Raw genomic sequence first — 22,246 nt, 5'->3', positions numbered from 1 at the left:
CAACCCAGCAACTGAAATTAGATCAAGATCTCTCAGCTTTCCAGAGATCTAACTGTTATGTGCCACAGGCACAAGAAACCTCAAGAGCAGGGGGCTGTTTGCTTCTTGATTGCCATTTAATCTGGGACAGGTGCTGTAGGATGAATAATTCTAACCCTGACTCATCTCTGCTCTTGTTGAGCCATTTTTCCTCCTTTGGAGGACATGCAGAGGGACATCAGTGGCAGAGTTCTGCAAGGAAAGTGCTCTGGTCTTTGTCAGCACAGTAGAAGGCTGGTGTTTTACCAAGGTGCAGCTTGCAAACAATTCTTCGCACGTTGCTTTATTTCCCAGCCTAGTGAAGCAACGTGAAGGAGAAGCAGGTTTTCAATAAAGACAGCGCTTTGCATCTAAAAAAGAGAAAGCTACCAAAAGCCCGAAGGACTGACACACAGGCAAGCTGTTCCATGCATTGAACAGCAGTGGCTCCAGAACTGGTCCCCCGGGATCCTGCGCCAACTGCTTCCTAGGCTGCGTACACGCCATTAATCATTACTAATTGCTTTACTACCACCACTTGCTAACCCCCCTTCTGTTGTTTTCTTATTGATCTCCTGGGAGAGGGAGGCTTTGTATATTGTAGGGGACTACTGAGAGCAATTTGCAAAAAGACCTGTCAGAGCAAAGGGAACCAGTGAGGGAGCAGAGCGGTTAATACGCGTCTGCCGACAGGTGTCAGTGTGGCTTTGCCTTCTGTTCTGCTCCGTGTCACTACTTCTTCTTCTAGGCTGGGCACATTTTGGGAATGCCTCACTCCTCAGAGGAATGCAGAATTAATGCCCATACTCTCCCCTAACCTCCCCCTCCCTAACTGAACATCCTCTCCCCTCCTCCACTGCTGGAATTTTGTACTGCACACTAATGCCTGAGAGGCCATTTTTGCTCTAACTTAGCCCTGGCTGTCAAAAGGCCATCACAGCAGAGAGCTACAGAGCATGGTGCAAATCCTACCTGTCCCGGGGTGCTCCACTCACGCTTCTCTGGCGCCTCCTCCTGGTCAAGCTGGGGATTAGTTCTCAAGGTCAACACCCCCCCTTCCATGGTTTGCAGGTCGTCCCCTCATCTCTCTCTCAGGTCTGTAGCTCCTCACTCATCCAGGAGCTGTAGTGTCCTCTTCTTGACTCAGCCCTCCGCCCAGGTCACTCAGCATCCCCCATTTCGGGGTACAGTCCTCAGTTCTCTCTCACTACCACAGGCGGTCTTCCTGTTCACTGCCCCGCTGGTCTATGCCATGCCCTTGGTGGCTGGTTGGGGAACCCAGGCCTGCCCTCTTCTTCAGGTTCCAGTCCAGGGACCCTGAAACCCAGCAGTTCTGCGATTTCCCCTCCCAGCACTCACTGCACTGACCCTGAACTGCTTCCTACCACTCCTGGTTCCCTGCCTCACTCTGGGTGTACTAGCTCCAAACCCTCCTCCCTCTTCCCAGGGAGTGACTGTCATATCCCAGCAGCAGCCTCTGTCTGGTGCCAGCTTCCTGGTGTTAAAGGCCCTGCCCATTCCTGCCCAGCTGAACCTGCTTGCAGTCCATTCCCTGCTCCCTGGCCCCCATACCAGGTGCAGCCTGTGGAGTTAATAGGCCTACCTGGCCACCTTAACCCTTTCCAGTCCAGGGTGGGGTGGACACCCCATCGCACTACCCCAGAAGTAGATTGCCCCATGCTCATGCATGTGACTGACCCCGTGACCCATAGGGGAGACCGGGACATGCTGACAGGAGAGCAAAGGGACGGAGGGCATGGGGGAGGGGAGAAGGGAAGGAACTGGTCAATTCCCCACCCTAACCACAGGACGCTCCTGCTCGGAAATAACCCCCTGCCCAGAGCAGGACCAATCCCAACTAAATCATCCCAGCCAAGGCTTTGTCAAGCCTGACCTTAAAAACTTCTAAGGAAGGGGATTCCACCACCTCCCTAGGTAACCCATTCCACTGTTTCACCACCCTCCTAGTGAAAAAGTTTTTCCTAATATCCAACCTAAATCTCCCCCACTGCAACTTGAAATAGAAAAGGGTAGGCAGGCTGTGGCCACCAGAGAGAAGAGGATCGGGAGGAATTCCACTCAGCTAGAAGTTTCCAATTGATACAATTGAAGTTTCCAGCTTGTCTAAGGGAATGGAGAGATGTAAGGGACACGCCTGTGGAAGGCGGCATGGCCCAACCTGTAGAAAAAGAAGCCTTGCCCACAAAGAGTTCTCCAAGCTCCCAAGGCAGACAGACAATCCCTGCATGGGTTCAATACTCAGAAGAATCAAAAGACCATTCTGCAATGGACAGCAGACAACAGGACAGTGTGCTGTCTTCCCAGAACGAAGACACAAGACATCACTCTAAAATTGTATAGGCTTCTGAGATCGATGGGCAAGAATTCAATGGTAATGGTTCATATCCACACTACCGACACTGTACCGTGGGATGTCTTGCAGATAGTAGATGACTTCAGGGAACTCAGAAGCATGCTGAAGAAGCATAATGTCCGAGCGATCCTCTCTGAGATTCCTTGTGCCCCAAAAGTGAACGAATACATAAGGCAGAAGACTCCAGAAGTGAATCACTGGTTAGGTAAGTGGCGGAGGGTTTTGGTTTTGTGGAACATTGGTCCACCTTTTGTGAAGAGAGGGCGGCTGCAAAGTTTGGATGGCTTCCACTGCAGTAGAAAGGGAACCAATCTCTTCAGGGAAAGAATGGCTAAAATAGTCAGAAGGGCATTGAACTAATAAAAGGGAGGGTAAAAAGAGAGAAGATCTGAGCACTATGCACAAAAATCAAGCTGCTGAGAACAGAATTAATCAAGGAACCAGAGGACATGAAGAGAAGTAATTCTTGAATTTCCTCTACACCAGTGCTAGCAACCTGGATAACAAACAAGAGGAAATGGAATTGCTCATTTATGAGTATAAATTGGTTCTAGTTGTTATTATTGAAACCTGGTGGAATTATTCATACAATTGGTATGTTACAGTCAATGGTTATAAACTATTTAGGAAGAATGGAGTGGGCTAGACGGCAGGGGGAGGGGCATTCTATGTAAAAAACAGCATTACCTGTTTCTGAGTCAGTAACTCAGAAGAAAATGATCTGGAATGCTTATGGATCACTGTCCTAATAGATAAAGCACAAGATGGGATATTCATTGGTGTCTACTACAGACCACCAAATCACTGAGGGAATAGGATGAGCAGCTCCTTACATACCTATTTATAATGGTAGGCAAGAAATCTAGATGATCATGGGGGACTGCAGTTTGGAAGATGCTGGAGGCCTCATGCTGCCAACATCCTTGGAATTTCTAATTATTATAGATAACAATTTCCTAACTCAGAAAGTGTGGCAATCAACATGAGGGAATTCTCTATTAAACTCATCTTGGCAGTTAAAGAGGAACTGGTCACAGAATTAAAAATTAATGGTAGCTTAGGTACAAGGGAACATAACTTGATCCCATTTGTAATATGTAAACAGCATAAGATCCAGTCCAGTCTTCTTAGTGTATGTGCAACATGCCTTAGACCAAATGTGGTCTGCTGGTTGGATCATTAGCTTCCCTGGCTCGGGCTGGGTACTCACAGGGAGTGTGACATGAATGCTGATCCATGCCCACCTCCAGTCCAGATTTTATATATCACACACACACACACTTGGTGCTTTAAAAGTGCCAATTTCACAAAGCTGAAAGCAATTAAGAGCCAGATCAGCTGGGAGGAAGAATTTTATTAGAAAAATTTAAATGATGACTTGGAGTTATTGAAGAACATTTTACTAGCTCTCCAAAGATGTGTAATGTATATAAAGTGACAGGGTTTCTATGTAACTTTGGAGCTGTGATTTACCTGTATCTACACACACACCAACCCCCTCATGTCAACGCAGTGTAGCATTGTAGTATGCCAAGTAAAGATACCTGAGTGACAAAGTCTGGAGTCAAACTGAGTTCTGGGAAGCTGAGTGGAAAAGGTCTCAGAGGGAATCCCAACAATAAAGAATTAAAGAAGGAAAATGTAATGAATGCCAAACAACACGGGTTTATGGAAAATAGATTCTGCCAAACTATCTTGATATCTTTTTTTTTTTATGAGATATCAAGTTTGGTTGATAAAGGTAATAGCATTTATGTAATATACTTGGACTTCTATAATGCATTTGACTTAGTACTGCACAACATTTTGGTTGAAAAACTAGAAAAATATAAGATAAACAGGGCCCACAAAGAATGGATTGAAAGCTCACTAACTGATATGTCTCAAAATGTAAGTTTACATGGAAAAATCATCATTGAACGGGTGTGTTTCTAGTGGGGTCCCTCAGGAATTGGTTCTTGGCCCCATGCTATTTAAACATTTTTATCAGTGACCTGGAAGAAAACCTAAAATCATCACTGATAAAGTTTGCAGATGACACAAAAATTGGGACAGTGATAAATAATGAAGAGGACAGGACACTGATACAGACCATTATGGATAGCCTGGTAAATTGGGCAGAAAGCAAAAATATGAATTTTAACAGGGCTAAACATAAATGTATTCATCTAGGAATAAAGAATGTAGGCCATATTTCCAGGATGGGGGACTCTATCCTGGGAAGGAGTGACCCTGAAAGAGATTTGGAGGTTGTGGTAGATAATCAGCTGAACATGAACTGCTAGTGTGACTGTAGCGAGGAGGTGTAACCTCCCTCAGAGACAGACTAGGAGGGACCACAACCTGCCCCCTGGGTTGTAGGGCCAGGGAAGCCACACCCTCCCCACTGGAAGCTGAGGGGTGGGACAGGAAGTGGAAGTATAAAAGGCGAGCCCTGCAGCTCAGTTGGGCAGAAAGAGGTATAACACAATCCAATGGCTGAAACTTGAAGCTAGACAAATTCAGACTAGAAATAAGGCATAAGTTTTTAACAGTGAGAATAATTAACCATCAGAACAATTTACCAAGAGTTGTGGTGGATTTTCCATCACTGTTGATTTTTAAATCAAGACTGGATGTTTTTCTAAAAGTTCTATGTTGCAAAATATGCAGAGTTGGACAGCTAAGCCTGACTCTTATTAGACAGAAGGAAAAAGGGGAAGCGAGATAGGAAAGAGAGGAAGTAAGGTAGGGAAAGAAAGGGACATCCTGGGCGTGGGGGAAGAGACGAAGTCTCACATCCCAGAGAGTGTTCAGGATTCAGCCGAAGCTGGTGGAGGCATTGATGTCAGTCATCTGGCTCCCTCTCTCTGCCCCAGTTTATTCAGGACATCTTTCGGAATTAGGATAAAGAAGGTCTGGGTTCCAGGGAGACAATGGGGATAGCAGCCATGATGGTGAAAAGCTTGCACCAGTAGCCAATTTTAAAGGAGGACTTTAGGAGAAGGACCATAAAAGGCAGTGGTGGGTGAAATAGCCCATTCCTTCATCATTGTGTCCACCAATTAGGCCTAATTTCTAACACACCAATTTCAGTTCATTGATTCTCAGCAGGGGTGAAAGTAACTTAAAGGATTTACCGGTAGGCCAGAGTCCTGAGCAGGGGGCGTGGCCTCAACTGGAAGGGGCGTGGCCTCGACTGGAAGAGGTGGGCCTTTAAATCCCTGGGCCCTTTAAATCAAGATTTAAAGGGCCCGGGGCTCTGACTGCAGTAGCGGGGGCTGGGAACCCGAGCCCTTTAAATCACCACCAGAGCTACCAGCTGCAAAGGTGGCTGGGAGCCCTGGTGCTCAGGGGTGATTTAAAGGGCCTGGGGCTCTGGCAGCCACTAACACAGCAGAACCCTGGACCTTTTAAATCACCACCGGCGCCCCCAGCTGCTGCTGCTACCCCGGGGCTCCAGCAGTGGGGATCTGGCGGAGATTTAAAGGGCCCAGGGCTCCACTGAGGGAGTGGCGGCTGGGACCCCCGAGCCCTTAAAATCACCTCCCGAGCCCCGGAGCTCCCGGCCACCTCTGCTACCCAGGGGTTCCGGCAGCGGGGTTCTGGCGGCAATTTAAAGAGCCCAGGGCTCCAGCCACTGCTGGGAGCCCCAGGCCCTTTAAATCACCTGCCTGGGGAAGCTGGTCTGGTACGGTGCACCAACTCTTGCCGGTACGCTGTGCCGGCCCATACCGGATTACTTTCACCTCTGATTCTCAGTCTCACACTGTTCTTGTTTACCAGGCATGGTCGTAACACAGTCCTTGAATTATATCAGTAGGTCTCCCCTTTCGTACCTTTTCCCATCAACATGATAGGTTATTGTAACATTTTATAAACTTTTGCTCACTCCTTACAATGAAACTCACAGTCAGGGTAAATTTATAAGCCCAATTACCACAACAGGCTAAATACAATAAAGATTGTGAGGTGCCTAGTAACGACCTGAGATAGATAGAAAGCTATTACTATTTTATTTTTGTGTTGCAAAAGCACAAAGGGTCAGGGCTCAGTACAGACAGACAATAAGAAGGTCCCATTCCTGCCCTCTCCTTCTGACTGTAGGCTAACTCATCGAAACTAACACATGGCCAGTTTCTCTGCAGGTGGCAGTTCAGGAGGAAGTCAAATAAGCTATTGAGACCAATGCAAATGGGAACAGAATATTCTGTCTCAGGCAGAGCTGTAGAGAGGATTTTTGGGTGGATGGGGAAAAATCTGAAACTGAGCCCCCCTCCACCCCCACTACCCTGCTAAAAAATTATCAATGGGGGGAGGCCCTGAGGTGGGGATGGGAGCGTGACCCTGCCCTGCACTCATGCTGCAGTGGGGGCTTCTGTCCCACAAGGATGGGCCTGGCTCTCTGCTCCGGGTATTGTGACCTGATGCCTGGCCAACCTGATTGCCTTCTATGATGAGATAACTGGCTCTGTGGATATGGAGGAAGCAGTGGATGTGATATATTTTGACTTTAGCAAAGCTTTTTATACGGTCTCCCACAGTATTCTTGCCAGAAAGTTAAAGAAGTATGGGCTGGATGAATGGACTATAGGGTGGCTAGAAAGCTGGCTAGATCGTCGGGCTTAAAGGGTAGTGATCAACGGCTCAATGTCTAGTTGGCAGCCAGTATCAAGTGGAGTGCCCCAGAAGTTGGGTCTGGGGGTGGTTTTGTTCAACATCTTTATTAATGATCTGGATGATGGGATTAATTGCACCCGCAGCAAGTTCGCAGGTGACACTAAACTGAGGGGAGAGGTAGATACACTGGAGGGTAGGGATCGGGTCCAGAGTGACCTAAACAAATTGGAGGATTGAGCCAAAAGAAATCTGATGAGGTTCAACAAGGACGAGTGCAGAGTCCTGCACTTAGGACGGAAGAATCCCCTGCACTGTTGCAGGCTGGGGACCTACTGGCTAAGTGGCAGTTCTACAGAAAAGGACCTAGGGGTGACAGTGGACGAGAAGCCTGATATGAGTCAGCAGTGTGCCTTGTTGCCAAGAAGACCAACGGCATATTGGGCTGTATTAGTAGGGGCATTGCCAGCAGATCGAGGGACGTGATCGTTCCCCTCTATTCGACATTGGTGAGGCCTCATCTGGAGTACTGTGTCCAGTTTTGGGCCCCACACTACAAGAAGGATGTGGAAAAATTGGAAAGCGTCCAGTGGAGGGCAACAAAAATGATTAGGTGACTGGAACACATGACTTATGAGGAGAGGCTGAGGGAACTGGGATTGTTTAGTCTGCAGAAGAGAAGAATGAGGGGGGATTTGATAGCTGCTTTCAACTACCTGAAAGGGGGTTCCAACGGGGATGGAGCTAGGCTGTTCTGAGTGATGGCAGATGACAGAACGAGGAGTAATGGTCTCAAGTTGCAGTGGGGCAGATCTAGGCTGGATACTAGGAAAAACTTTTTCACTAGGAGGGTGGTGAAGCACTGGAATGGGTTATCTAGGGAGGTGGTGGAATCTCCATCCTTAGAGGTTTTTAAGGCCTGGCTCGACAAAGCCCTGGCTGGGATAATTTAGTTGGTGTTGGTCCTGCTTTGAGCAGGGGCTTGGACTAGGAGACCTCCTGAGGTCTCTTGCAACCCTAATATTCTATGGTGCGCTGGGTCACAGCACCAATTATGACAGGAGTGGCCAGGCCAAATGTGAATGAGTGGCATTACGACCGGGCACGCAGGACTGCAGCACCACTCAGGTTCGGCCTGGCAGCCCTCCATCAGAAGGATGCTGGTCAAACCTGAGTGGTGCTGTGACCCCACACACCAGACCGCAACATCCCTCAGTTTGGGGCCCTCTCAAATAGGGACAAATGGCCCCTTTTGTCTGCCCCTTCTGAGCAGCTCTGGTCCCAGGGAGCACGGCCCTGAGGACTTTTCTGCAGTGCAGGATCACAGGTGCCTGCAGCATAGCAGTGGATTCCCTAATCCTTCTGTGGCTGTGTAGAAAAACAGAATGAACAGGGGTGAGTAAACAAAGCTCTTCAGCTGATACTTCTGCCTTAAAAATCTGCACATTGATGGACATAAATAACAGGGCTCAAGAGATGGAGCTTCTACCAGGATGACAAATAAGCTAAGACAGTTGTAGCTATTATCTCCTTCAGACCAAGGGCAGGAGATATGCCTTTTTGGGGGGGACTATCAGATATTAAATTAATATTGTACTTGCTCTTTGCCAAGAGGTCCTGTAGCTTATAAAGAGTTACTGGTGTCATTGCCTGTGGGACCATTTTTCAGGCAAGTTGATTATTGTCAATAATCAACTTGCCTGAAAAATGGTCCCACAGGCAATGACACCAGTAACTCTTTATAAGTAATTTTGTGTGACGTAGATCACTATAAAAATTGCAGTGATCTCTGGACAAGGTTTCGTTTGGATTTAGCAGGGGGGGAAACCATGCATTGTTGGCAACATTCATCCCTCTAACTTAATTGAAATCTCAAATGGGCAGCGATGAATTTGGTCCAGTGTGACAGTTATATTGGCTCACATTCTTTCACCCAACTAATAAAAATGTTTTTTTTTAAGAAAATAGGAATAGAATCTATGTTCCCACAGCCTGGCAGGCAGTGAAACCCAATTGAGAAGGGCAGACATGGCCCCACAGTATGCCAACATTTTTATGGCTGATTTAGAACAACGCTTCCTCAGCTCTCGTCCCCTAAAGCCCCTACTCTACTTGCGCTATATTGATGACATCTTCATCATCTGGACCCATGGAAAAGAAGCCCTTGAGGAATTCCACCATGATTTCAACAATTTCCATCCCACCACCAACCTCAGCCTGGTCCAGTCCACACAAGAGATCCACTTCCTGGACACTACAGTGCTAATAAACAATGGCCACATAAACACCACCCTATACCGTAAACCTACTGACCGCTATTCCTACCTGCATGCCTCCAGCTTTCACCCTGACCACACCACACGATCCATCGTCTACAGCCAAGCTCTGCGATACAACCGCATTTGCTCCAACCCCTCAGACAGAGACAAACACCTACAAGATCTCTGTCAAGCTTTCTTACAACTACAATACCCACCTGCAGAAGTAAAGAAACAGATTGATAGAGCCAGAAGAGTTCCCAGAAGTTACCTACTACAGGACAGGCCTAACAAAGAAAATAACAGAACGCCACTAGCCGTCACCTTCAGCCCCCAACTAAAACCCCTCCAACGCATTATTAAGGATCTACAACCTATCCTAAAGGATGACCCAACACTCTCACAAGTCTTGGGAGACAGGCCAGTCCTTGCCTACAGACAGCCCCGCAACCTGAAGCAAATACTCACCAACAACCACATACCACACAACAGAACCACTAACCCAGGAACTTATCCTTGCAACAAAACCCGTTGCCAATTGTGCCCACATATCTATTCAGGGGACACCATCACAGGGCCTAATAACATCAGCCACACTATCAGAGGCTCGTTCACCTGCACATCCACCAATGTGATCTATGCCATCATGTGCCAGCAATGCCCCTCTGCCATGTACATTGGTCAAACTGGACAGTCTCTACGTAAAAGAATAAATGGACACAAATCAGATGTCAAGAATTATAACATTCATAAACCAGTCGGAGAACACTTCAATCTCTCTGGTCACGCAATCACAGACATGAAGGTCGCTATCTTAAAACAAAAAAACTTCAAATCCAGACTCCAGCGAGAAACTGCTGAATTGGAATTCATTTGCAAATTGGATACTATTAATTTAGGCTTAAATAGAGACTGGGAGTGGCTAAGTCATTATGCAAGGTAGCCTGTTTCCTCTTGTTTTTTCCTACCCCCCCCCCCCAGATGTTCTGGTTTAACTTGGATTTAAACCTGGAGAATGGTCAGTTTAGATGAGCTATTACCAGCAGGAGAGTGAGTTTGTGTGTGTATGGGGGTGGGGGGGATGTGAGAGAACCTTGATCTATGCAGGAAATAGCCCGACTTGATTATGTAAAGAGTTGTCACTTTGGATGGGCTAGCACCAGCAGGAGAGTGAATTTGTGTGGGGGGGTGGAGGGTGAGAAAACCTGGATTTGTGCTGGAAATGTCCCACCTGTTGATCACTTTAGATAAGCTATTACCAGCAGGACAGTGGGGTGGGAGGAGGTATTGTTTCATGATTTCTGTGTGTATATAAAGTCTGCTGCAGTTTCCACGGTAAACATCTGATGAAGTGAGCTGTAGCTCACGAAAGCTCATGCTCAAATAAATTGGTTAGTCTCTAAGGTGCCACAAGTACTCCTTTTCTTTTTGCGAATACAGACTAACACGGCTGTTCCTCTGAAACCATACATATTTACTGGCTAGTTAGCCATCAGTTTCATTTCAGCTGCCCTTAAATGGAACAATACTGACATCCAGTGACAAGATAAAAACCTGCGGTTAACCTGTTCCCTACAACATTTCAGAAGATCTCTCCAGACCTTGTTGCTTGTAAAAGATATCAGCAAGATAATACAATGAATTCTCATTAGAAATGTAATATTTGATTACCTTAAAAGTTATATTTAGAGCACAGCAACATTTCTTTCTTAAGGGAAATACTGACAATTTTAAAGTCAAAACCCAATGAAGGAAAACAAATAATATATTTAAGATATTCAGCACTGACCACCTCACCCCTGGATTTCATGTAGGATTTCCACTTCAGTAGTGCCTTTCATCCAAGAATCTCTAGGCAGTTTGCAAATAAGGCCATAATCCTTGCCACAGTTCCCAGGCTAACTGCACCTCTGACCCCTCCTGCTCTCACCGAGCATGCCCCCACTCAGGTTTCAGGCCACCAGCTAATACCTCACTCCAAGTGGAATCACAATATTCTCCCACTCTCAGACTTGTCCTAAGGTTGCAGTCCCTTGTGATCTAAGAGATCTGGTTTTCGACCGGAGCGCCTGGTTGAAAAGGAACCCTGGCAGCCCTGGTCAGCCCCACTGACCAGGACATTTAAAGTCTGGTCGGCGGTGCAGCAGAGCTAAGGCTCATCCCGGCTCCCGGAAGCTGCTGGCATCTCCCTGGGGCCCCTAGGTGAAGAGGCTGCCATGGGAGCTCCGCGCGCTGCCCCACCCCAAGCACCAGCTCCGCAGCTCCCATTGGCTGGGAACCGCAGCAACCTAAGAGTCGCAGGGACATGCCACCACTTTCGGGAGCCGCATGGAGCCAGGGCAGGCAGGGGGCCTGCCTTAGCCCCGCTGTGCCACCGACCGGGAGCCGCCTGAGGTAAGCACCAGCCAGCCCGTCATTTCATTAATAGAAAATTATATGCACAAACCCTGTTATCTCAAATGGAGGGTCCCAAAAACATCACTGGTCTAGATAAAACAATAAAACAAGTTCATTAACTACAGAAAGATAGATTTAAAGTGATTACAGGTAACAAGGCCTAAAAGTCAGAATTGGTTACAAGGAAATAAAAGGTAAAACACAAACTAATCCCTAACTTAACAAGCAAAGTGAACTTAAAGCCAAAGGATTTCTCTCACCACATGCTCACAGCAATCTGGCTGGATGCCTTCAGCCAGGATCCCTCCGCCAGGTCAGTGATGTTTCTTTTGTCTTTCAAACATTGTTGATGCCGTGAGTAGAGATGACGGGGGAGAGGTGACTTGGGGCCTCTGTTCCTCATTTTTATATCTTTTCCTCCTCTTTGAGAATCATCTCCAGCGGGGGCTCAGGTGACAGGCGATATTTTACTAGGACAATAATGATTAGAAAATTATGAGTTTTCAAATGATACCTCACAAGGCATACTTGGTACATGATTTATCACACTTTTGTAGAAAGGATGAACATGAGGGGACAGATTGTCACAGTCCCATCGCAGTCTGTTCTCACCAGGCACTGCACCTGACCTCAACCTTTTCTCCCTTGACAGAGATTTAACTGTTTATAACCCTTTGATCTATCAGTTTACTGTGTAACTTCTACCTGAACAACCTATTGGGCTGCAAAGTGCTGCCCTCCTCTGATGTTTATTGGGAGGTTTGCTTATCTAGAATTATTGGGGTGCTTCCCTGCTTGTTTTTCCAACAGATCCCTGTCAAGTAAGATCAGTACATTCTTTCAGGAAATTCTTCTAACCAAACACAGCTACGTTGTAACTTTACTTCACTGGCCAGGTTACACACAGTATTTATACCATTACTAATCTCCGTATCCTTGGATTCTTACAGAGCAGCTCCATGTCCATCACAATCCTATCATCAGATCAGTCACCTGGCCAGAGACCCACTGAAGTCAAAGAGGTCTGCCTGCATGGCTCCAACTGCAGGATCAGGTCCATAATGAACTAAACCTCATAATACCACTTCTTATCTACTTCACAGGGATCTTATTCCCCTTGTACAGCTTGGGAAAATGAGACATTAACAGCCTGCTTCTTCATTGCCTTGACCCAATGTCACTGTTTCTATCTGCGCAAACATAGTACAAAATGCTCCACAGTCTGAAATCTTCTCCTACTAACACTGGGAGCAGCCTTTGACACCAACTTTGTATGGGTGTAAATGACTTCACAAGGTACAGGGCAGTGGATGTTCAAGGTGAAGCTAGGGGACTTGCCCAAGATCCCACAAGAAGTCTGTAGCAGAACTGAAAATATTTCCCAAGCCACCTGGTTCCTAGCCCTGTGTGTAAGAACCATCCTTCCTTTGACTTTACACATCTGATATTTGTAAATCCAAGTGTGTAGGATTTTATACAAAAGACAATTTGTAACCAATGAATCAATGCTTTCACTTTAATGCTGGCGGACTTAAACACAACCGTGTTGGAGGTGAGGGGAGACAAACACTTCCAAATAAGCTAATACACTTAGGGAAATTATTTTCCCAGGGCAATGCACATTTTGAAAAATATCTTCAGATCATTATTTGGAGAAATATGTCCATCTGTTCAACCTGGGGCTATGCGGTACGGTATGTTTTCAGCACTGGGTACATGCTCTTACCAAGCTCTCCCAGCTGCAACAACATGAGCAGATTCTTGCCTCTAAAAGTAAATACACATTTCAGTGCAGCCAGTGGCTAGCTGTGCTACTGCCTTTCCACAGGGGATAATGGCAGTGCACGAAGCTCTGGCATGGAAAGGGGTACAGAGCATTCATTATTCCTTTTTCTCTCAGTAAAAAATTTTAAATCTGGGAAACTACTGAATTAGTGTCACAAGATGTGACCATCCCATCCTGGTCTCAGGAGGACAAGACTCATGCATAAATCCTTCCAGAATTAAAAGAAAGAAGTATTTCCATTGTCAGTAGCTCCCGATTTGGACCAATGTGAAACACGCAATCCATTTAGTAAGCCACACAGGTTTCAAGATACATTTATTGTGCAGCCTAAGGTTTCAGTAAGGAACTCAAGTTGTCCTGAAGCTGAATTATCCTGGAAGTGGTGTTCACATTTTAAACTAATACATTTTGTTCTCAGTGTTTTCAAGTTTACCCTTTGAAAGCTGCAAACTTTCAAAACTCAAAGAATAAAAAATTAATCGGCCACTTCTGTTCTTGCCAGATACTTGAAGTCCCTGGCCCTGCACACTCCTGCTACCCAGAGAAAGCATTTTAAGCCCCAACCTCCTCCACATTTCTACCCTCCTCAGCTTGCACAGGACTTCTCCAGGAAGCGGGGCAGAAATAACAGACGCAAGCCTCCCCATCCGCTGCCTTTTGAGGGTGCACCCAGGGGCAACACACCAGTCTCATCACCGGATCCTTCTCCCTGTTTTCTAAACTGTCTAAACTGTCTGTCCCACTTCTATTGTGGGTGGGCCCAGATAATCTCAGACCGCTGGGTTCTCCACACAGTACATGTGGGATATTCTCTCCAATTCTGCTCCTCCCATCCCCCTTCCCTGTCCCTCTTCAGTGATCCTTCTCACAAGCAACTTCTCATGCAGGAGGTACAGTACTCCCAGTATTTCCTAATTCCCAAAACCAAAGGGGGAGTCAGACCCATTCTCGACCTGCAAGGCCTCAACAGAGTCATAAAGAAACTGAAGTTCAGCAGGATCTCTTTGGCCACCATAATCCTCTTCCTGGATCTGGGGGACTGGTACACCGCCCTCAACTTGAAGGACGCGTACTTCCACACATTGATAGTCCCGTCCCACAGACGGTTTCTCAGGTTCATAGTGAATCACAACCATTGCCAGTTTACAGTCCTTCCCTTTGGCTTGTCAATGGCCCCTCAGGTGTTCACCAAGTGCATGACAGTCATGGCCGCCTTCCTAAGCAGACGGCAGGTGCAGGAATTCCCGCATCTCGACAACTGGCTTGTCAAGAGCCGCTCCAGGGCTCAGGGAGCGGCACACGTACATCTGATACAAGCAACTTTCGATACTCTGGGGCTATTGCTGAATGTGCCCAAATCCACCCTATCCCCACCCAGAAGGTAGTTTATAGGGGCAATGCTCAGCTTCACCCAGGCCAGGACGTTTCTACCAGAGTCGCACTTTCAAACCATGTGCTCCATCATAGAAGACTTTCAACGTTTCCCCACCACGATGGCACAGAGCTGCTTGAAGCTGCTGAGTCACATGGCCACTTGCACATACGTAGTCCAGTATGCATTGGACTGGATCAATGCACCATAAAGTGGGTAGAAAGTTGGCTAGATTGTTGGGCTCAAAGGGTAATGATCAATGGCTCCATGTCTAGATGGCAGCCGGTATCAAGTGGAGTGCCCCAAGGGTCGGTCCTGGGGCCGGTTTTGTTCAATATCTTCATAAATGATCTGGAGGATGGTGTGGATTGCACTCTCAGCAAATTTGCGGATGATACTAAACTAGGAGGAGTGGTAGATACGGTGGCAGGTAGGGATAGGATACAGAGGGACCTAGACAAATTGGAGGATTGGGCCAAAAGAAATCTGATGAGGTTCAATAAGGATAAGTGCAGGGTCCTGCACTTAGGACGGAAGAATCCCATGCACCGCTACAGACTAGGGACCGAATGGCTAGGCAGCAGTTCTGCGGAAAAGGACCTAGGGGTGACAGTGGACGAGAAGCTTGATATGAGTCAACAGTGTGCCCTTGTTGCCAAGAAGGCCAATAGCATTTTGGGATGTATAAGTATGGGCATAGCCAGCAGATCGAGGGACGTGATCGTCCCCCTCTATTCAACATTGGTGAGGCCTCATCTGGAGTACTGTGTCCAGTTTTGGGCCCCACACTACAAGAAGGATGTGGAGAAATTGGAGAGAGTCCAGCGAAGGGCAACAAAAATGATTAGGGGTCTGGAACACATGACTTATGAGGAGAGGCTGAGGGAACTGGGATTGTTTAGTCTGCAAAAGAGAAGAATGAGGGAGTATTTGATAGCTGCTTTCAACTACCTGAGAGGTGGTTCCAAAGAGGATGGTTCTAGACTATTCTGAGTGGTAGAAGATGACAGGACAAGGAGTAATGGTTTCAAGTTGCAGTGGGGGAGGTTTAGGTTGGATATTAGGAAAAACTTTTTCACTAGGAGGGTGGTAAAACATTGGAATGCGTTACCTAGGGAGGTGGTAGAATCTCCTTCCTTAGAAGTTTTTAAGGTCAGGCTTGACAAAACCCTGGCTGGGATGATTTAATTGGGGATTGGTCCTGCTTTGAGCAGGGGGTTGGACTAGATGACCTCCTGAGGTCCCTTCCAACCCTGATATTCTATGATTCTATGATTCTATGCAAGGCTGTGGCTCAGAGCCGCTCAGGCCTGGCTAGCCTCAGTATACTGCCCAAGCAGAGACAGCTTGAGCAACGTAGTCTCACTTCCTCCTCAGGTTATCCCTCCGGTGATGGCTCAATCCTCAGGCAGTTTGTTTCTCCAGACCGCAACCATTGATGTCGCTTGTCATAGACACTTCAGTGTTGGGGTGGGGTGCGCATCTAGAGGACTTCAGGACGTCAGGCCTCTAGTCCCAAGCAGAACTCTTGCTCCATATCAATGTCAGAGAGTTGAGAGCAGTTCGCTTAGCCAGTCAAACCTTCCAATCCTACCAGGAGGACAGGTGTGTATCAGTCATGATGGACAATACAACAGTGATGTTTTATATAAACAGACAGGGTGGAGCACGCTCCTCTCCCCTGTGCCAGGAAGCCCAGGAAGCAGAGACGGGCTTCATCTTACGAAGAGAGGGAAGAGCACCTTTGCCAGCAGGCTGGCTAACCTAGTGAGGAAGGCTTTAAACTAGGTTCACCGGGGGAAGGAGACCAAAGCCCTGAGGTAAGTGGGAAAGCGGGATACCGGGAGGAAGCACAGGCAGGAATGTCTGTGAGGGGAGGGCTCCTGCCTCATACTGAGAATGAGGGGCGATCAGCAGGTTATCTCAAGTGCTTATATACAAATGCACAAAGCCTTGGAAACAAGCAGGGAGAACTGGAGGTCCTGGTGATGTCAAGGAACTATGACGTGATTGGAATAACAGAGACTTGGTGGGATAACTCACATGACTGGAGTACTGTCATGGATGGTTATAAACTGTTCAGGAAGGACAGGCAGGGCAGAAAAGGTGGGGGAGTAGCACTGTATGTAAGGGAGCAGTATGACTGCTCAGAGCTCCGGTACGAAACTGTAGTAAAACCTGAGTGTCTCTGGATTAAGTTTAGAAGTGTGTGCAACAAGAGTGATGTAGTGGTGGGAGTCTGCTATAGACCACCGGACCAGGGGGATGAGGTAGATGAGGCTTTCTTCTGGCAGCTCACGGAAGCTACTAGATTGCATGCCCTGATTCTCATGGGTGACTTTAATCTTCCTGATATCTGCTGGGAGAGCAATACAGCAGTGCATAGACAATCCAGGAAGTTTTTGGAAAGCGTAGGGGACAATTTCCTGGTGCAAGTGCTAGATGAGCCAACTAGGGGGGGGCGTTTTTCTTGACCTGCTGCTCACAAACCGGGTAGAATTAGTGGGGGAAGCAAAAGTGGATGGGAATCTGGGAGGCAGTGACCATGAGTTGGTTGAGTTCAGGATCCTGAGGCAGGGAAGAAAGGTAAGCAGCAGAATACGGACCCTGGACTTCAGGAAAGCAGACTTCGACTCCCTCAGGGAACGGATGGCCAGGATCCCCTGGGGGACTAACTTGAAGGGGAAAGGAGTCCAGGAGAGCTGGCTGTATTTCAAGGAATCCCTGTTGAGGTTACAGGGACAAACCATCCCAATGAGTCGAAAGAATAGTAAATATGGCAGGCGACCAGCTTGGCTTAATGGTGAAATCCTAGTGGATCTTAAACATAAAAAAGAAGCTTACAAGAAGTGGAAGGTTGGACATATGATCAGGGAAGAGTATAAAAATATTGCTCAGGCATGTAGGAATGAAATCAGGAGGGCCAAATCGCACCTGGAGCTGCAGCTAGCGAGAGATGTCAAGAGTAACAAGAAGGGTTTTTTCAGGTATGTTGGCAACAAGAAGAAAGCCAAGGAAAGTGTGGGCCCCTTACTGAATGAGGGAGGCAACCTAGTGACAGAGATTGTGGAAAAAGCTAATGTACTCAATGTTTTTTTGGCCTCTGTTTTCACGAACAAGGTCAGCTCCCAGACTGCTGCGCTGGGCATCACAAAATGGGGAAGAGATGGCCAGCCCTCTGTGGAGATAGAGGTGATTAGGGACTATTTAGAAAAGCTGGATGTGCACAAGTCCATGGGGCCGGACGAGTTGCATCCGAGAGTGCTGAAGGAATTGGCGGCTGTGATTGCAGAGCCATTGGCCATTATCTTTGAAAACTCGTGGCGAACCAGGGAAGTCCCGGATGACTGGAAAAAGGCTAATGTAGTGCCAATCTTTAAAAAAGGGAAGAAGGAGGATCCTGGGAACTACAGGCCAGTCAGCCTCACCTCAGTCCCTGGAAAAATCATGGAGCAGGTCCTCAAAGAATCAATCCTGAAGCACTTGCATGAGAGGAAAGTGATCAGGAACAGCCAGCATGGATTCACCAAGGGAAGGTCATGCCTGACTAATCTAATCGCCTTTTATGATGAGATTACTGGTTCTGTGGATGAAGGGAAAGCAGTGGATGTATTGTTTCTTGACTTTAGCAAAGCTTTTGACACGGTCTCCCACAGTATTCTTGTCAGCAAGTTAAGGAAGTATGGGCTGGATGGATGCACTATAAGGTGGGTAGAAAGCTGGCTAGATTGTCGGGCTCAACAGGTAGTGATCAATGGCTCCATGTCTAGTTGGCAGCCGGTATCAAGTGGAGTGCCCCAAGGGTCGGTCCTGGGGCCGGTTTTGTTCAATATCTTCATAAATGATCTGGAGGATGGTGTGGATTGCACTCTCAGCAAATTTGCGGATGATACTAAACTGGGAGGAGTGGTAGATACGCGGAGGGCAGGGATAGGATACAGAAGGACCTAGACAAATTGGAGGATTGGGCCAAAAGAAATCTGATGAGGTTCAATAAGGATAAGTGCAGGGTCCTGCACTTAGGATGGAAGAATCCAATGCACCACTACAGACTAGGGACCGAATGGCTAGGCAGCAGTTCTGCGGAAAAGGACCTAGGGGTGACAGTGGACGAGAAGCTTGATATGAGTCAGCAGTGTGCCCTTGTTGCCAAGAAGGCCAATGGCATTTTGGGATGTATAAGTAGGGGCATAGCGAGCAGATCGAGGGACGTGATCGTCCCCCTCTATTCAACATTGGTGAGGCCTCATCTGGAGTACTGTGTCCAGTTTTGGGCCCCACACTACAAGAAGGATGTGGATAAATTGGAGAGGGTCCAGTGAAGGGCAACAAAAATGATTAGGGGTCTGGAACACATGACTTATGAGGAGAGGCTGAGGGAGCTGGGATTGTTTAGCCTGCAGAAGAGAAGAATGAGGGGGGATTTGATAGCTGCTTTCAACTACCTGAAAGGGGGTTCCAAAGAGGATGGCTCTAGACTGTTCTCAATGGTAGCAGATGACAGAACGAGGAGTAATGGTCTCAAGTTGCAGTGGGGGAGGTTTAGATTGGATATTAGGAAAAACTTTTTCATTAAGAGGGTGGTGAAACACTGGAATGCGTTACCTAGGGAGGTGGTAGAATCTCCTTCCTTAGAGGTTTTTAAGGTCAGGCTTGACAAAGCCCTGGCTGGGATGATTTAACTGGGAATTGGTCCTGCTTCGAGCAGGGGGTTGGACTAGATGACCTTCAGGGGTCCCTTCCAACCCTGATATTCTGTGATTCTATAGTAAACCGATGCAGGCTATCTGCACTGACCCTACCTGCAGTAATATACAAAGTAAACATTGGGACTGTTAGAACCCTAAGTGTACACACTTTATTTTTATTTAAAATTACTAAGATGCCTCCAGACGGCTTGGTGTGTCTGGGGTATGTTTGTGTGCGTGTGTGTGTGTGCACGTGTGGTCTAGAATCCAAGGCAAAGCTGGACCCAGCTGTCTCCTGTAATTACATTTCAAAGGCTCAAGCTGGGATTTTGAGTTTTGGCTTGAGTTTAAAAAGTGTTAGCAATTAAATATTCACAAGTGAAGCTAACATGCCATTAAAATAAGGAGGAGACATTCACACTTCGGTTTGGTGCTATTTTTCAACTGCAGAATCAAAAAGACAGCAGGACTTTAATGTATACATCAAAGGTGAAGGTCCTGGAAAAACTCACGTGTGCTTATACGTGCAAGTAGTCTCCTTGTGAAGCTAGGTTAAGCATGAGTTTGTCTTTGTATGATCAGGGCCTTAGTTCATAAACAAAGGAACTGAAAAGCTTTTTATTCTCAACAAAAAGTATAGATTTTTGGAGACTCTATATCAGTGAGAGAAGACATCTACCATCTGTTTGAGGGATTGATTCAACCGGAAATCTTGTTCCTTTGAAAGGAGTGTCAAGCATTGCCCCGCCCCTGAGCCCTCTGGCCAATGGTTTTGGTTTTACCATCACCTTCTCCTACCTTTTACACATTCTTCTCTCCCCTGGTGCCAAGCTGCACACACACAAACTAGGGAAAGTGAATAATGATTAGATAGGGGAAGCGGTGGAACTGACTATACACAGAGATAACACATGCACAGTAACCAAACTGAAAATAGGGAGGAATAGATGTTTTTTCCCTCAAACTTTTCAGCTGTATAATTGTGTTACTTGTAAGCTTACAATAGTAGGTAAAATGTTGGCAAGAAGGGTGAGTTTTACATTGCCAGCATCCCTTCGAAGGGCTCTCCTGGCAACCCACAGGAACAAGCCATTGTAACATATGGCACCTCGGATGATGAGCAAATCACAGTATTGGGATTTGACTGTAAGGATGTGGGGACCAGAAGCCGGGCCTGTAGAGCCTGGGATGGCAGATGCTCCCACAATGCCCCCAGGAGGCCATGCAGCACCATACCTAGGGAGCACGGTGGCAAACAGGCGCAGAAGGAAGTATCACCCAAGGGAGCCAGAGTGACAGTACCCCGCCGACCTCTCATTGGCTAACCACCCTATTTAACCCTGGAGGGTGCCCCAGGAAGTTGTTTCAGCAGCAACACAGATATTAGGCCAGCTGTGACTCCAGACCTCACCTTGTCTCCAGATCTCTGGCCTCCGATCCCAGCCAGAGTCTGACCCTGATTCTTGCTTCTGATCTCCGGTCGGAGGCGCTGGCTTCCTCCTTTCGCCAGGGGTGCTCAACCGCCACTCAGCCCCGAGCCCCACCCCCACTGCACCCCTTCCCCCAACGCCCCACCCCCGCCCTGCCTCTTCCCGCCCAGTTCTGCGCCCTCCCCCAAGCGCGCCCCATCCCGCTCCTGCCCCTCCCCCCCAGCACCTCCTGCATGCCACGCAACAGCTGACTGTGCCGGGCAGGAGGCGTTGGGGGGAGGGGCAGGAGTTGATTGGCAGAGCCACTGGCAGGTGGGAGGTGCTGGGGGGGCAGGGGAGCTTGGCTGCCGGTGGGTGCTAACAACCCTAACTTTTTTCTGTGGGTGCTCCAGCCCTGGAGCACCCATGGAGTCTGCGCCTATGTTTGCAGTCTCTGGATCCAATGTGGCTCTGACCCTGATTCTTCCTTCCTAATTCCAGTCTGGTAGTACCTCTGATCTCCCGTCTCTGACTCTGACTCTGACTCTTGCTTATTGATCTAGTGATTCCTCCAATCCCTGCTCACTGACTACTATCCCTGATGGGCAAACTCCAGCCCAGCTGTGACCACTAGGCCGGACCACCTACATCCTGGTCCCTTACATTGTTTGGCCCACATGGGGATTCAGAAGACATGCATATCTGGAGATGATCCACAGACCAGCAGGGAGGACAGTTCCACAAAGACGAGGGTTACCACATCTGTGGGCTTCCCACAACTCTGGATAATTTTTCTAAACCGTCCATGGGGTCTCTTTTTCCTTTAAACGTCAAAGATACAGTAACTAACACTTCATTGGTTTTATAGCTAAGGTGGTGCTTAGAACTGCCTCTCCTTGTAACTCAAGAAGATTAAAAATACCTGTTAAATATTGCAGAAGTACTCCTTGAGCCCATTCAGGATCATGACCCCATTGTGCGCTGGATGTGACCATACAAAGACATAGTCCCTGTCCCAGACAGCTCACAATGTAGGATGTCAGTGCAATCTAGGATGATTGGGGAGGGGGGATATACACAGTTGTTGGATAAGTATGCACCATTAACCCCTTAGAGACTTAATTCATGGGCCCATACTTCCCTAAGGTAGGCCTGGGCTTCAGGACAGTAAGGGCTAGTAGCCAAAATCTAAGTAGCCAACCTTCTCCCCAGGGCAGTATGTCCCAATGGCCAGAGTCAATAGGTCTGTCCCAGGTCTCAGGACAGTAAGTCCTAGTGGCCAAAGTCTAGGTAACAGTCTTCAGCAGCCCAATTCCCTTCCCTGACCATCAGCAGTGTTCACGGTGAG

This window comes from Lepidochelys kempii, chromosome 6 (genome assembly GCF_965140285.1).
Source record: "Lepidochelys kempii isolate rLepKem1 chromosome 6, rLepKem1.hap1, whole genome shotgun sequence".
Classification (NCBI taxonomy): Eukaryota; Metazoa; Chordata; order Testudines; family Cheloniidae; genus Lepidochelys; species Lepidochelys kempii.
The sequence above is the reverse complement of the archived record's forward strand: the minus strand, read 5'-3'. Positions refer to the sequence as shown.